The following is a 16,535-nucleotide window of genomic DNA, read 5'->3' as shown; positions in this document are numbered from 1 at the left end:
GTAAATGGCTTCTGATATCATTAACATTATCATAACCCTGCACACACCTGCCCTTCTATACCGAGATAACAACCTGCCTGAATGACTGGTATCAAATGCAACACAACAGAGATTCCACTCTAGCCCAGGGAAGAATAATGTTTTAATCAGCTTAAAAATGCTATTATAAACATGAGATGATTGACATTGGTTGAAAACGATTATCTAGTCCACTAATTCTTGATTTAAATATGATCTAAATAGTGGTAGGTAGGAGGACGTTGGCAGAAAAGCAGCTCAAAAGTTTTACAGGAGAATTATGGGACCATGACTTCTCTCATGTGAAGTGCCAAATATTTCTGTCTGGACAGGTTTTTTCTTCTCTATTCCTCTGAGATTCTTCAGTAAGCAGAGAACGTAAAATGGTGCTGATGCATGACACTACCGGTGGGAAATTACTGAGGTCTCAGACGCTCTAGAAATACTGTTCCAAATATAAAATGAAAAGAAAATGAAAGTTAGTCACTCTGAACCCACATTACTGATTTTCATCCAAAACAGTATTATGAGACAATAATTCTGTAAAATCGGAGCTTTGGCCAAGAAAAGGAAGAATCGTGCCCATACAGAAAATGCAACAAACAAAAAAAAAAAAGACAAATAAAATTGTTTAATTTTTTTTTTTTGCAATATATAAAATAAATACAAATGTATGTATATTATAAAGCCATGAGTGAAACCGGTGATTTCCTCAATAAAACTGCAGCTGCAGCCTCTGTGGAGGTTTCAAAAGAGTGAGGGTGGCAGCAAGCATATGCCACAGTAGCTACACGCCTGTGTTATATACTGTGCAATGCACAAGTACTGCAGGGCAAGCTGGAAGAAAACCAATTTACAGTGCAGAATATAGGGGACCAAAAACATAAATAATACGCCGACTGTTAATGTATGCCTAACCTTGGGAGTCTAATACATCAGGCACTGTGAATATCAGCTTTTAAAATATAGCCATTTTAAATGCTTTTTCTATAAATAATACATTCAGCTACCCAGCCACTTCAACAACAATGATATTGCGTGTGTCATCCATGATTTCTGCCTGACAGTTTATAGATTTTAAATCATTTGTAAATCGAGATTGAATAACCCAGACGATAGAATTGTTTTTAATGATGATTTTACTGCAGAAGTAAGGTAAACGAGAGAAGCAATTGGTCGACTCCCTCCGGGCAGTTGTTGACCACTGGTTCACAGATGTAGCTATATGCATTTTTTCCCAGATAAAAAAGAAAAGTTGTTGGGGAATGGGGGGCAGGCAGAATGGCTGAAGCTGAATATGATTTATAGAGGACAGCCGTTTCTGAAGCCTTCTTACAGAGGCTTCAGATACAGCGGCTTTCTAAGGCTTTTCACTCACTGCGAAAAGCCATTAACTCCAAAGGTCATTTTTAATTTGGTTGCAGCCCTGCATGGCAGAGGTCTGTCCCCGTCTGAGGAAATGAAAACAGAAGTGAATTAACTCTGGATTTAAGTACACTAAGATGAACACAAGAAAGTGAGAGAATATTGTGCGTCTCAACTTTGTGCTCGAACTGTACGGTGTGTACCCAATTACGAAGGCTCATTTAAACCCTGCATGAAGTCACTGAACGCACACAAATGAAAAGGCAACTCTGAGACCAGATGAAATCAGGCAAATACTTTTAGAGGATTTCTTATTGTATCACGACAGTCGCTCCAACCGTTAATTCGCTCCCTCTGTTTTTAAGTCTACAAAAAAGGGTCTTATTTTCTCTCTGCATCATTTCCTTAGAGCTCTGAGCTCTCAGGGACCACAGAGGATGAATGGACACCTCTCTTCAAAACAAGTCTCTCAAAATGAACTATATTAAAGCAAAGGGCCGAAGCTCCATTAGCCACCAAGGGTAGTCATCCCTCATCCACTCCCTGATCAAAGTAGTCAACAAAAAGGAAATGATAGAGAGAGGCGCAATGCGGCTCAATGAACCAGCTAGCGAAAAATAAAAGCATTTTTTCGTTAGATTCAGCTGAAGCACTTTTGCCCCTGGATAAGATGATACCAAATGTAGTGCTAATTACTAGCTGTGCATGAAAAAGTCAAATGCACAACCTCTATTCTGCAAAGGTAAAAAGATGTACTTAAAAGGGATACTCCACTTTTTTTGGAAATAGGCTCATTTTACAACTCCCCCAGAGTTAAACAGTTGAGTTTTACCGTTTTCGAATCCATTCAGCCGATCTCCGGGTCTGGGGGTCCCACTTTTAGCATAGCTTAGCATAATGAATTGAACCGGACAAGACCATTAGCATCTCTCTCAAAAAAATGAGTTTCGATATTTTTCCTATTTAAAACTTGACTCTTCTGTAGTTACATCGTGTACTAAGACCGACGGAAAATGAAAAGTTGCGATTTTCTAGGGTAATATGTCTAGGAACTATACTCTCATTCCTGCGTAATAATCAAGAAACTTTGCTGCCGTACCATTGGTGAAGCAGGCATAATGATATGACGCAGCGCATGCCGCCTGATAATAGGCTACTGAGCTGCGTCATATCATTATGCCTGCTTCACCAATGGTACGGCAGCAAAGTTTCTTGATTATTACGCAGGAATGAGAGTATAGTTCCTAGACATATCAGCCTAGAAAATCACAACTTTTCATTTTCCTTCGGTCTTAGTACACGATGTAACTACAGAAGAGTCAAGTTTTAAATAGGAAAAATATCGAAACTCTTTGTTTATTTTTTTGAGAGGGATGCTAATGGTCTTGTCCGGTTCAATTCATTATGCTAAGCTATGCTAAAAGTGGGACCCCCAGACCCGGAGATCGGCTGAATGGATTCGAAAACGGTAAAACTCAACTGTTTAAATCTGGGGGAGTTGTAAAATGAGCCTATTTCCAAAAAAAGTGGAGTATCCCTTTAAGAAGACTTTTTTCTTATTTACCTAGAGAGCGATGTTACAATGGGGACCATGGCTGCATCCGAAACCGAATACTTCGATATTATATAGTGGGTGAAAAACAGTATGTGATAAAAGTAATATGTTCACAGTATTCATAAAAGAGTAAGCAAAATGTACCCAGATGACCCACTACTTCAAGCGAGATTCTGAAGTATGCATATATGATGGACACTTAATTATCCTATGAGGCCACGGGAGAGGATTTGTGAATAGCAGTGAAGCGACGCAACTGACGCTGGTAGGTCACATGACAACATGGTGAATGTAGTACGTCTGGACTACATTCACACTACGCACATTCATACTATATATAGATCAACCTTTTTTAGTGGTCGTGAAGTAATTACTTATTCAAAATAAGTAGCAACTCAGAGTATGCAATTTCTGACGCAGCCCGTCATTCATTCAGTGCTTAATATGGCGGATACAGGTGCGTCTTTCGGCGTGAAAGACATTTCAGACAGTTGAAGGAACGGTCACTGTCCCAATCGGGCAGGTGCTGCATGGTCACGAAAATGTATTATTTGCATGCGTTTTCAAGCCTTGCCACACAAAGTCAAGAGTAAGTCAAGAGAACTTGCGCACGCTGTGTGAGATGTTTCATCCTAAGCGCACAGAAAGCTGCTCGTCTCAGACAGCTTTTCTCTTTCAAGTCTCCTTACGCTTGAATGGACAATTCACAAATTTCTCAAAATGTCTGCCTTGGCAATTATAAACGTAAATAAATAAACGTAGTCAGTTATGGTAAATAAGATAACGCATGTATATCAGCATATTGGATCCGTGCATTAGTCTTAAAGTGACAGCAGCCTAAAATTCTTGCTGCTGTCAGTGTATTTTTGAGTTTGATTAACATTAAAAAAAGAAATCACTCGCTGCTCTTCACTGAATAACTTTTGTAACTTTAATAAGGAACAGTCTTTAATGTATAAAGTGAAGTGCAGTGTATATGCATATATGCAGTGTTATTTTTACATTTGATTACTTTATTCAATTTCTATAACTGACCATTTCTACTGTTTGCCCTACCTGAAGCTGTGGTTTCGAAATTGGAATTGAGAACTGTTAAATTTCACTGGTATCTAAAATGTTGGTGTCATAACCTTATTACGATACAAGGATACAAGGGTCAAAAACAACTATTTCATCAATTTATTAGTTTTTATTGTGGTGAGGCCAGTGAAAATTGTATTATTGAATTAATAATCAAAATCTCAAATCAAATTGATATCTTGTGAATCGGATTCGGGACAATTTGTATCGATACCCAGCCCTACACTGGACATCTATACATAATGTAACGGTGTTGTGTGATATATTAGTTGATACCTTGGTTAAAAAAGCAACTAAAAAGGAAAAAAAAATACTAAAGGAAAGCTAACAGATCTAGGAATGTGTAGACAGTTAACTAAGGACTTTTAAAAATGTACAACCGTAGTTTATAAAATATGATGCAATGCATGGCAACAGATGCAGAAAAGATCAGTTTTACCAGTTTGATCCACATTTTAATGTACCTGCTATAAAAGTACCAGAAAGAAAAGAAAGAATCAACCATTACATATGCTTTCGACATTGTTAATAATGATGACCATCACTAGATGTGGACACGCAGGATTTAAATGACAAAACGCTCCATTTATCTCTCACATGGTTGCCAAGGAAACAGTGTTCTGCCAAACTGAATTCGTGTTCATTACCATCTAGGGTGTGACGAACAAAGACATTCATTATCCTTGTTCTGACCAGAAGTAACTTTATGCAGCCCTATTCATGAGAATGTCTGACATCTAAGCATCAGAGAGAAACAATACCAGATATCAAGGTGCATGCAGAGCTAATGCAATGAGTCAGAGCTAAATCACAGCAGCAGGTTAAGAAAAGGCCCCCAATAACACTGACATAACTGTTCTTTGACTTGTCAATAGAGGTGACCTTCATAGTACAGAGCTTGGTAACAAAAGCAGTCACACAACTGAATAAAAAAGCATTTTCTTCTCTAAAACACCACACAATCAGAAATAGTCAGAGTCGGCACAGAGAAGGCTTGCCACAGTCACCCACACAGTCTTCATAATCAAATGTGATGCAAGCGTGCTATAATTAAGCCTCTCTGGATTTCATCACGTTTGCCCATTATGTCTTAGTGCCACAGGTGAAACATCTGCCTCGCACTTATCATTGACTCGCTGAATACAGTCAAGAGACAATGTGCACGATTTAAGGAAATCCAAGTAATGCCTCGAACCTCCTGGAGAGGTGCTCTTGAAAAGCAATCAGATATATCGAAGGGCAAATTACATCAAGATCTTGGAGGAAATACCAACCAGATTCTGTGACTATAGCCCATTTCTCCCAGTACCACTCCATGTCTATTTGATCAAAACAAGCTTTTTCAACTAGGCCAGAAGCAATAAGACTGCCATTTGCAGGCAGGAGAGAAACTACTGGGAAACGCAACAACCCACAGGGTTCAAGGACTCAAGAGCAGTGTATGTTTGAAGTATTTATTATGAGCTTCCAATTAATCTCAAAAACGCTTACCAGGTAGGACGGATCAATCTGGATTCTCATCAGCAAATTCCTCCACATCATTTACTGCTTTCCACATTTTAAAGTTTCTCCTCCCTGGAATCCAAACACACATCTTGGACTGGAGACCAGACAAAATCAATTAAACTCAGTCAGATACCCATAACAAGCAAATATACAAGTGGAGGGAAGTGCCAAAACCCTGTCTTGAGTCCGGCCAAACTAGTTTCTTAGTCATCATATATAGTTTACTGTATAAGATTTTAAGAAACAATTCTAGACAAGGCTTCAGTCTAGTCCCAGACTAAAATGCATGTCTGAGCTGTTTTAACTGAAAGCAACTTGCACTGGCATATCTTAAAATATGTCAGTGCCATTGTTTTGTCTTAAAGGGTCATGAAACCCTAAACCAAATTTTCTGAGATTTTAACAGAGGTATGTGTGTTGAACACCATTGAAGACAATGTTAGCATCTGTTAGATTTAATAGTCGGGGGAAAATGGTTAAATTTTAGTATTTTCCCGCTATTTTCATCTTCCGGGTTTAAAATCTTCATTGTGTCCACGTCACAGCAGAGCACTATAGTACTTTGATGACTCATCGGTGTCTCATTATTATTCATGCACTGAGTTTTCGTATCCAATGAGAAGACACTTGCTCTTTAATATTCATGACACCACGTGGATCTTTCCAATGACAGACATGTCAAACTGTGATATCGCGTAGTAGATGAGAGAGGCAATGATGGGACACGCGTTTGTTTTCGTGGTGCAAAAGTTCCAGTGCATCTTTCCCCACGATGCTGCCCGGGCTAGACTCCGGCCATCAACCACGGACACATCTAAACTGTGTGTGTAGCAACCACTCAACTGGAGAATGGTGGACTTCGGCCTTGTACACCAATGCAGGTTTCATCTAGTGATGCGGTCCCGAGGACTTTTCTATCGCTTCAGAGGTGTGTGTGTCTGTGTGTGTGTCTAAAATGTAACCCTGACCGTTTTACTTGCCTTTTGTTAAATAATCACTCGTTATTAAAATTTAGATATTTCGATAATACCTCAATTGTATGGAACATATGCTTAATTTGTGAAAATTTCTGTCACTGTCCATCTTTATTATGTGGGTTTAGGGAGCGCGTAGATCTAGGCTATATACATAGACGGTTGGTCTGGGAATGCCCCCGGAAACGCCCCGTCATGTGATGTGAATTTAGCCCGTGGGGGAAAACATTGCCTTGGCGCTAATTGAAATACATGGGACAATCATGCCTAAGAGTTGCTGTGTCGTTTTCTGTACCGCCAATAAAAAAAACAAATTATGAATTGAAGTTCTACATCCTTCCTAATAAACACACAGAACTTTTTTGAGATTACTGTGTGAGTAGATCTCTGTGAGATATAGTAGTGGGTGCTGGGTATTAAACTCGTATCTGGCAGTGGGCCAGATTTGTCTACATCCCTTACGAAAAAGAACTATAGTAATACTATAAGATTTCTATAGTAGTCTATAATACTTCTGTGATGTTCTGTAATACCGCTATAGTACTTCTATAGTATGTCCCAAAATACTATAGTATTCCTATAGGATTACTATAATATTTTGTTCCAAAATACTACAAGATTCCTATAGTTGTTTTTCATAAGGGATGTCTCATTCACATCGCTTGATAGGACAATCGCGAACCTATGGAGTAGTGCTAGTTCGAGGTCTACACTCAATACAGACTGCAGTCTGTGAGTTAGGGATAACTGTCAGCACAGTCCTTCGGCAACTTCGAACTACTAATCACCGTTTTACAAAAGGATTAATAGTTTGGAGTGAAGCATACGTACAATTGGTAAGTGACAGGTTTTATGGAGTTACAGTATGCAACATATACGAAAGTTGATTTAGTTATAGGCTAATGTTACCGCTACAGCTACCGCGATGTCTTACCTGGAGATTCAACCAGATAACAAAATATGTCTGGAAACGATACCTCCGGCCATTTGGTTGGGTCATTGACCCAGTTTTTAATTAAATAAGGGCAATCATAACCTATTGCAGTTAATTTTGTAATGTACTGTTGCCGGTCGGCAGGCGTCAATGACTCGCAATACGACATTTTTGTCATTCAAATACACACGATGTTCGCAGTGTTTTCCCCCACACCGACTCCACCCTCGCCACGCCCCGAACTATGACTAGATGCCGACTGTATGTATACGGAAAGTTTTTTTTTTAGCGTAAAATTTATTATTTTCAAATATATGCATTTATAGTGTGTATAGAAACAATTTATATGTTTTAAATACAATTATGATTACTGTACGCTAATATATGTAGCAGGGCATTCAGTTACTTTTGAAAGGACAAAAATAAGGTGTCCGTGTATTTCATTAGACTTTAACTTTGCCAGCTATAAAAAAAAAAAAATTCTAGCATTTCCTCACGTTTTACCACTGATTTTTAGTGACAGTCGATATGCATGGGCCACTGGCGATGACAGTTTCCCCCCCTCCCCTCTCCCCTCCCCTCTCCCCTCTCCCCTCTCATGCCATACCACACCCACTCCCTTCCCTTCTTCTCACAGCCACCACGCCCATTTAAGTTGCATTTTACAAAAAGATTGTGAGCTAGACTTGAGCTGAAAGAGGGGGGTTTCATGACCCTTTAAGATGTCTTAAGATGCACACTAGTAACAACCCTCTACGCACACCTTGGCAATAGTATCGCCATTGGCTAGTACATTTTTTTTGTTTACTCGCCAGACTGATAGATAGAGATAGATATAGTATAAAATACAACAAAGAATATAGCTTACATGTAGCTCGTTGATTCTGCGTGGTTTGCAAGACTCACTCTCTCTTTGCATGTGCGAGAAACACTGTGCTCTCAGCAAAGTGGTGGCACATTGTGCGCCTTTACTCTAGAGTTTACGGTACGTCAAATACAGGTACATTGCACATCTATTGAGTTGAATTGAAATGGTACTTATCGCTTGGCAGAGAGCGAAACTCTCAAGCGCTCAGTCGGTGTTCAGCAAGTGAAAATACATCTATACTAACCTTAGATTTTACTCACCAGTGTGTGTATAATAATTTATTAGCCAATGGCTAATGATAGTCGCAAATGCAAGTGATTTACTCGCACTAAAGACGGTTGAGTAATGGGTTTTTTCTAAGGCAGGTTTATAAAAGCTACTTAAATTTCCTAATTGAACCAAGGCCTAATCCAGACTTAATCTAATCCCTGTCTGTGAAACCAGGTCTAAGTGTAACATCATAACCACATCAAAATCTTTAAGTGATAAACCAAAAATCACATGTATAATAAGGTCCATTTGGATAGCTAATCAGGGTTAAATTTGTCAACAAAATTGCAGATGTAATTAAAAAAAAGCAAAAAAAACATGGCGATAAATTTAAGTAAAATCTAGAATATAACAATCAAATCAAGTCAAAATGGCGAGTTTAAATTAATACATAAGATGCTTGAATAGTTGGTTTAATTTTGCACGCTTGTAATTTAAAATGTTATTTCATTGACTAAAACTACATGCCATTTTAGAGTAAAAGTGACCTAAATTTATGGATGTGAAATGAAAGACTAAATTTAAGATATTTTTGAAAGCATAAATGAGCCTTGTTAATTTCTCCTTAGATTCAATTGAACAAACTGATAGCACTACAGTTTATTTAGAAACATGACTTTCCAAAAGTGACATCACTAGAAACAGCTCAGTACATTATGCATACGAGGGTGACCTTTTCATTTCATACGCCTACCTGTCGCAGGCAAAGAACAACATCTAGAGTGCGACTGCTGAAACCTCAAAGGTCTTATGAAGACACCTGCAGCGGGCACCAGAGGAGGTGCATTGTAGTCATTCCTCAGGATACTAGAAACAGAAAGTAGTCTGCAAAACTGGACAACATCTAGTTACCAAGCCTCGGCTCAAGATTGAGGGGCAGAGAATGGGGCATGTCAAGCTTTGCAACGTTCATCTGTCTTCACAGAGCAATCAGTTTTGGCATCCCGTCGCTGTTGGCAAATCGTACAGAGCAGTTAATAAACATGGCATGCTATCTGTCTTCATACTGTCAACTTAAGGCTGACGCCTGCCATGAGGCCGATTCTAAGGTGGGTTATTGAACCTTGAGGGTTTGAATACCAATGCTCTGGTTCACGGGTGGGGATCTTTTCTTGTCATCTGCTCAGATGATCAATAAAAATAAAAAAGCGGAGTCACCAGGAAAAAGTGACGAGATCTTTTGGTTTATTAAGAATGTTAAACACACATTTATGCAACAGTCCATGCGCCCCAATTACCTGGGGAATGATCCTTGGCTACTTAGAATACAAGCCCATATGTCAAACTACCAGAGCATATCTGTGACACTGTGGCACCCTAGCAAGAGTTTTTAGTGTATGCAGGACGACGATGAGAGAAGACATGTGCATGACTTAATGTTTCAATCATTATTAAATCTTACAGAGAGAAAGTTCTGCTGTGCAAGGTGAAATCTAATTTATTAAAATGTTCACCCTTCTACCCTTTCAATTTTTAATTCATTAATATTCATGCTATGACTGCTCCTTAGAGGCCATTCTGGCCACACAAAAAAAAACTACACGCAAAAGCCTAACATCTCTCCATAGATTAACGGAATTACCCAGATAGAAAGAGGAATCTCTAATAATGAATCACTAAGAAACCATTTTCTATGACCATTTTATACAACTAAAGAAACTGCTAATTTGTTGACAAAATAGAATTTATCATGCATTAACCAAACAACATTATTCAGCTGCACAGATACAGCTTTGTGCTAATTTCAAAGCTTATTTCAGAGAAAAAAAAAAAAACAAACAAAAAAAAGACCTTCCAATGATACTGTAAACGTCCGCTAATAATACCTACCTTGGGCTGAACCCAATATAAAATGGTCACCCTTGAAAGCGAGCCACACATCACGACACGTCTGCGATGTGTTCAAGACGCACATAGACCAGCACAGGCTATTAACTTTTAATATGCCATTTGCAAAACAATCCTACAATGTCAATGGCTTTAAATGTCTCATAAAACAAGCAGCTTACAAGTTTTTTTATCCGAATGGAAAGAACAACAAGAGCTTGAGCATGTATCTATATAACCCATGAGCTAAATGGACATAACTGCTCTCTAAGAAACAATGCAATTTTACAGAAGACTGTAAAAGAGCCAGTGTGACAAGAATCAAACCAGTGGGACCATTAAAGAACCATTTCTCCTTGGATCTTGACAATATATCAGGGAGAAATGTGTTTTTCTATATTGCCTATGAGGACGATGATGCCCTTGACAATCACAATGGCAAAGTCCTAAGCCTCTTCTGAGGGTAACTCAAATTAGAGTCAGAAATGCTACATCACCAAAGTGAATGTGGGCAAATGCCATTATCCATGACAGTGATATTTAATAACTACTATACCATCGGAAAAATATAAAATATTTCCATTTTGTGGTGGATGTGAAGGGAAGGATCTAGGACACTTCTTTAACATTGTTTTCCAGCAAAATAAAAAAAAAAAACAGTTATCTAGTTCTAACAAATGCTCACTAGATCAAAACTAAACCGAAAGAGCCACGCTTGCCTTTGAAGCTTGAGCAAGCCATTGATTCTGCTTTTCGAATCATTCAAAGGCTTGCTGTCTGCGTGCATTTCATAAACAGCTTAGCTTACACGGCAATATCTGGTAAAATGAACAATACAAAAACAAACATTTGATATATCTTTTCTCTTAGCTGCTTCAAAGTTCAAACTTTTAAAGAAAACTCACAAATCATTATGGACATTTATAAAAAATGATACAAAACATATTAGGTGGGAAAGTACTTCAGAAGAAGTCATTAAAAATGAAAAAGTCAAGCATTTACACTACAGATAAATCACCCTGGTGCATGGGGCTTGGTGGGTTTTGAAAGCATGTAGCACCATTTGTGTTTGGGTCAAACTAATTGAAATATTTGTTTTGGGTGGTTCAGAGGCAATTAATCTTGGCCTAACCTCATTTATCTGCTAGAAAACAATTTATTTGGCTCCTCTGGATATTTATTAAATGCAATTACAAGACAATTCAGGAAGTGTGTAATGCAAATTCCCAGGACCACCTCTCCTAGATTAAGTCTAAACGTAGGTCTAAAAATGTGGCTTTAAACCATGAACCGCAAATGAAGTCCCTAGAGGAACAGAAAACCATTTCAAATAGCAACTATGTCTTTGTGCTTGAGGAGCACTCAATGATTCATCCTATTTCCCCAGAAAGAGACAATGCATTAAACACGCTCAGCTTGCATTTAAAGTTATGTATGTATGTATGTCTATATATGTATGTCTATATATGTATGTCTATATATGTATGTCTATATATGTATGTGTGTGTGTGTATATATGTATATGTATATGTATATGTATATGTATATGTGTATGTATGTATGTATGTATGTATGTATGTATATATGTATATATATATATATATATATATATATATATATAATAATATATATATATATATATATATATATATATACATATATATGTGTGTATGTATGTATGTATATACATACACATATACATTCTCTTTCCCAAAGCATTGCTGGGCTTGCATCATGGACTATCATTTAAAAGTCCAGCACACAATGTGCTTGGGAGTAAAAGAAAAAACATACTTCAATCTTCAGAGAAAATAAGCAGCTCAAGGTCACAGTTGTTTTAACATGCAATCACCCTTAAGCAGGAGAGTAATTTAATCTTTATACGAAATAAAACAAAAGGGAACATCCTTCATGAATTTCAATATCTTGGTTTCTTCAACCCATTGTTTCAATTACACTCTCTACCCTGCAAGCAGCCAACAACACGAGAGCTAGAAAAGATGCACATCACCATGACAAGAAAGGCGACTCAGACAGTGACATGCTTACTGAGCAAAAGGCAAATTATGGCCAGCGTGAATGTGCAACAGAACTTGCCAGACAAAAAAATCAGTTCATATACTTAAGGAAAACTGGATTAAAAACATTTGAGGAGGACACAGAGAGAAAGATATTAGGATGGAGTCATTTACCCGCAACACACAGACACCCATTATCAGTTTAGGCTGTGAGGGGCGTGAGAACATTTGTTATGTCCCATTAAATTGCCAAATTCACAGCATGGAGAAGAATTGTCCAGAAAGCTTTGATGCATCATCCAATCAAATGCATTCACCTTAAACAGAAACCTGTAACAACAGAGTTGAATTAACCTCCAAATGAATATAAAGCTAATTTCACCCTCCTGATTCACAATAAACAGTGTTTCCCATACATTAGGTTTGTGGCAGCCCGAAAATATATCTAAACTTCTCATAATAACAAAGAACACAAAGCCTCATGACATTAAAGACCTTTCATCAAAAGACTGTCTGTTTGCGCTACGCAAAGAGAAGTCTGCACTTTGCTCACGTGATCAGCTCCGTGGGTTTGATTCTCAATACCGGTCCACAGTAGCCTGACTTCGTCATACTCATATTCTAGTCAGAATGTGAGTCTGAGACTGTTCCATAGAGATTTGATTATGGGGCGTGTCTCAACCGAACCAGGAAAAAAAAAAAACTCTGCACTCAATTGGATAGACCTACAACCAATCAGAGTAACGGAGTAAATGACGCATGTTCTTCATTCATATTTTCAACCAACAAAATGTCGCGGCTCTCTGTTCCTCTTTTAAAATGAATGCGCTGTGCATATCTTCTATAACAGACGCGATGGCGGAATCTACACATGATGTTTCATAAACAAAGTTCGGGAGGAGCACGTACAAATAATCAATCCAATATCAACTTGTCATCAAACAATACCATGTCTAACGTTACCCTATATCAGCATGAGGAAGCATATTCACTCTGTCAACTTACCTAACACTCCTTGACAGTTTTTCAGCATCCCTCCACCACCCCGAATCCTCACTCTTGTCTTGTTCTCTCACAACCAGGAACACGGGGGGAGTATGGCTACCGAGCCCACAGCCCTCTCCTCGGACAGCACGTCATATACGCATTTAGTCTATCTGACTTATTTGTGTGAACTCGTGAAATCTTATATACGCATTTATTCTATCTGACTTATTTGTAAATGTGAACTCGTGAAATCTCAATTCTCCAGCTGCCCTCGTCTTTGTTGTAAACTAATTCAAATCAAGCGCTCTTTGGTGACGTGGGTGATTACGTTACCGTTGCTCATCTGTCAATCATCGTATAAAGCCCGCCCTGACATTGTGATTGGTCCGAACAATTTTTGTTCGGGCATAATAGCTCCTCAACGGAGCGAGTCCAGACCGAACTTCCCGACCAAAAAATATTGTGGGCGGGGTTCGGGCTGGCACTCAGGCTAGGTTCACAGTGAATGAATGCAGTGAACTCCATATATGCATGTGCTAAGTTTAGATTGGATTTGGGAACTTAGTAGGCACCAGTTACACATTTTCACATTTGCATAGTTGAGGATTTCAACATTTCACTAGATTTGTAATAAGACTTGTTTGTAAAATTGTTTTACACCTAAATAAAATCTCTTAATGTATAGAAATGAGGGGAAAAAAACTATATGAAAGTTTAATTTTTCAGTGCATTTGTTTTACAATATATGGCTATTACTGTCATAGGAATATTATTATTATTATTATTATTATTATTATGATGATTATGAATAATTATTATGATTATGAATAATAATAATAATTATTATTATTATTATTATTATTATTATTATTATTATTATTATTATTATTATTATTATGTAGTACACTGAGAGACTAAATCATAACTAAAAAGAGGTTTGAGTCCCCTTTAAAGCTCAGGTACAAGTCAATGCACATACTTTTTCTTTGTTCAATTTGCTCAATGAATATGAGCAAATGAGGTGGAGATCTTAATTTTGAACTCCCAAAGTGCACTAGATTGATGAATTTAAAGCTGCAGACCATAACTTTTTTGGGTTAAAAATATATCCAAAATAAATTTGAGCAAGTACATAACCAGCCAGTGTTCAAAACTATCTGCTGTTTTTAATTCCAGTGGTACTGTTGGATTTCCGCTGGAAAATCAAATATTTCTTGGCATCATTACATCACATCTGTACGCATAAAGAAGGTGTCTTGGCTAGTAGGCTATGTTGCGTTTGAGGATGTTGGAGGATGTTTTCTCACAGCACTTGATATAATTAAACTTATCAATTTGATGGCAGATCCAGAAAGGTTCAAACGACAATCACCAGTGACAACTGGAGATTCACCCGTTGTAAAATGCAAAAGACTTCGGAGTGGCTACAGAAAAAAGAGAGACTACAACCAGGCCCATGCGAAAACAAGGATAAATATCGGAAGGGCATTAAATGTAGTCACGCAATGCTGATGTTGTTAACATTAACAATTTGAGAACAAAGTTTCATTTGCACGGTTTGACGTGATATGATAAGCGGTCGTTAGATTTAACAAGCGCGATTTACTGCTATGCTTTTTTTTCCCCTTAGTTGGTCAGCTACACACTGCGCGGTGACTGACAGCCGCACAGTCTCCTCAAAACATTGGATTCATCCGCACTGTGCTGTGCCGAGGCACAACCCACGTAAAGTTGACAATTCCGCAAATAACTGCAATTGCAGATTTCGAACAGAGGTGGCGACAAAAAGGAAAAACTACGGACTGCAGCTTTGTTTAAAAATGCACAAAATGTTCTTGCAGTGATATGGAATGTGAAATTTAGTCAGTTCTTTGTATAATTTGTCATCAAACAGGACTTCATTTAAGCATTCAAGTACAAAATGTTTTATATATAGTCCGTAGTTTTTCCTTTTATATATACATTTTTTCTATATATTTTCCTGAATATATATATTTATATATTTTCACACACACTGTGAAGGTCGTATTTTGGACTATATGCAGCAATGTCTATATTCAAATTAAAATCCTTAACAATTGTCTAAAATAAATAAATCACTATAACCAGTCATTTTTAAATGTTAAGTAAATTTTGGAATCACAATCTCATGTACAGTATAAAGAATTAATATTCATTTTGAGACCTTACGTTTGTTCCTAAATTTGTTTATAAGTCTGTTCTTTTGCACAGTCTAGATATTTTCTAGTGAGCACAAAAAATGTGTAATACACACTTTCAGTTAAGACAGATTAGTCCGCTAATTGTTTAGGCAACCCACCAACTAAACATTTTTGAAAAACAAATCTCAACTTCCCTAGTAGCGAACTAAATAGGTGTTCTACTTAATAGCTCTTACCATATTGTGTATTTTAGGACAACTGCAATGTTGTATTGATCTATCAGCACCTTGGACAGGAACTATCTGCTCTATCATTCACAGTACAAAGCCACTGCCGATTTACACATCTCTGCCAGGCATGGGTATGGTCTCCCTACTGTAGTACAGAATTCAACAACTAAAGGATGTATCCTTCAATTGAACAGAAGTTGGAGTAAATTAGGGACATCATGATTCAACTGAGTGAGCATAATCATTTATTGTGTACAAGACCAAGACGGGGACATTTTTCCAATCACTGACAGCAGCTGAAAATAACCATCATTCCAAGCTATCACTCCTAGTTTCAGAAGTCTGTAGAACTCACTCAAGTGTTCCCTGTGCCAAAGTGGAAAAAAAAGACAGTGAGAAAGAGGATAGCGAGTAAAGCGCCCCTTTATTGTATGTTATGATACCAGCTCTGCCAGGCTTTAAGACTTGAGTAGGAACAAAATGTCAGTGGACATTTCATTATGAGAGGAGGGGAAATAAAAAGAGGTTGTCAAGAGTTCACAGTATGGACTGCAGCTCATCAAAACTGCATTAGAAAGATTTTTTTTTTCAATAGAGCAGAAAATACCTGAGCACTAATCCAGCACAATTTTTTGCTATCTGACATTTTTGCTTCAGCACTGCAAAAGGAGAACATTTTATAGTAAGGTTTGATTTGTTATCGTTAGTTAAAGGGATTGTGTCAATGAATGTCCTCATAAA

At 37.7% G+C, this 16,535-nt stretch overlaps 1 protein-coding gene across 1 annotated transcript in view; it reads right to left on the bottom strand.

Annotated features, from left to right (window-relative positions):
• ctnna1 (catenin (cadherin-associated protein), alpha 1) overlaps positions 1–16,535 on the bottom strand; it is a 146,737-nt gene that overhangs the window by 64,125 nt on the left and 66,077 nt on the right. The window lies entirely within an intron of this gene.

This window comes from Squalius cephalus (genome assembly GCF_949319135.1).
Source record: "Squalius cephalus genome assembly, chromosome: 14".
Taxonomy (NCBI): Eukaryota; Metazoa; Chordata; class Actinopteri; order Cypriniformes; family Leuciscidae; genus Squalius; species Squalius cephalus.
The sequence above is the reverse complement of the archived record's forward strand: the minus strand, read 5'-3'. Positions and strand labels throughout refer to the sequence as shown.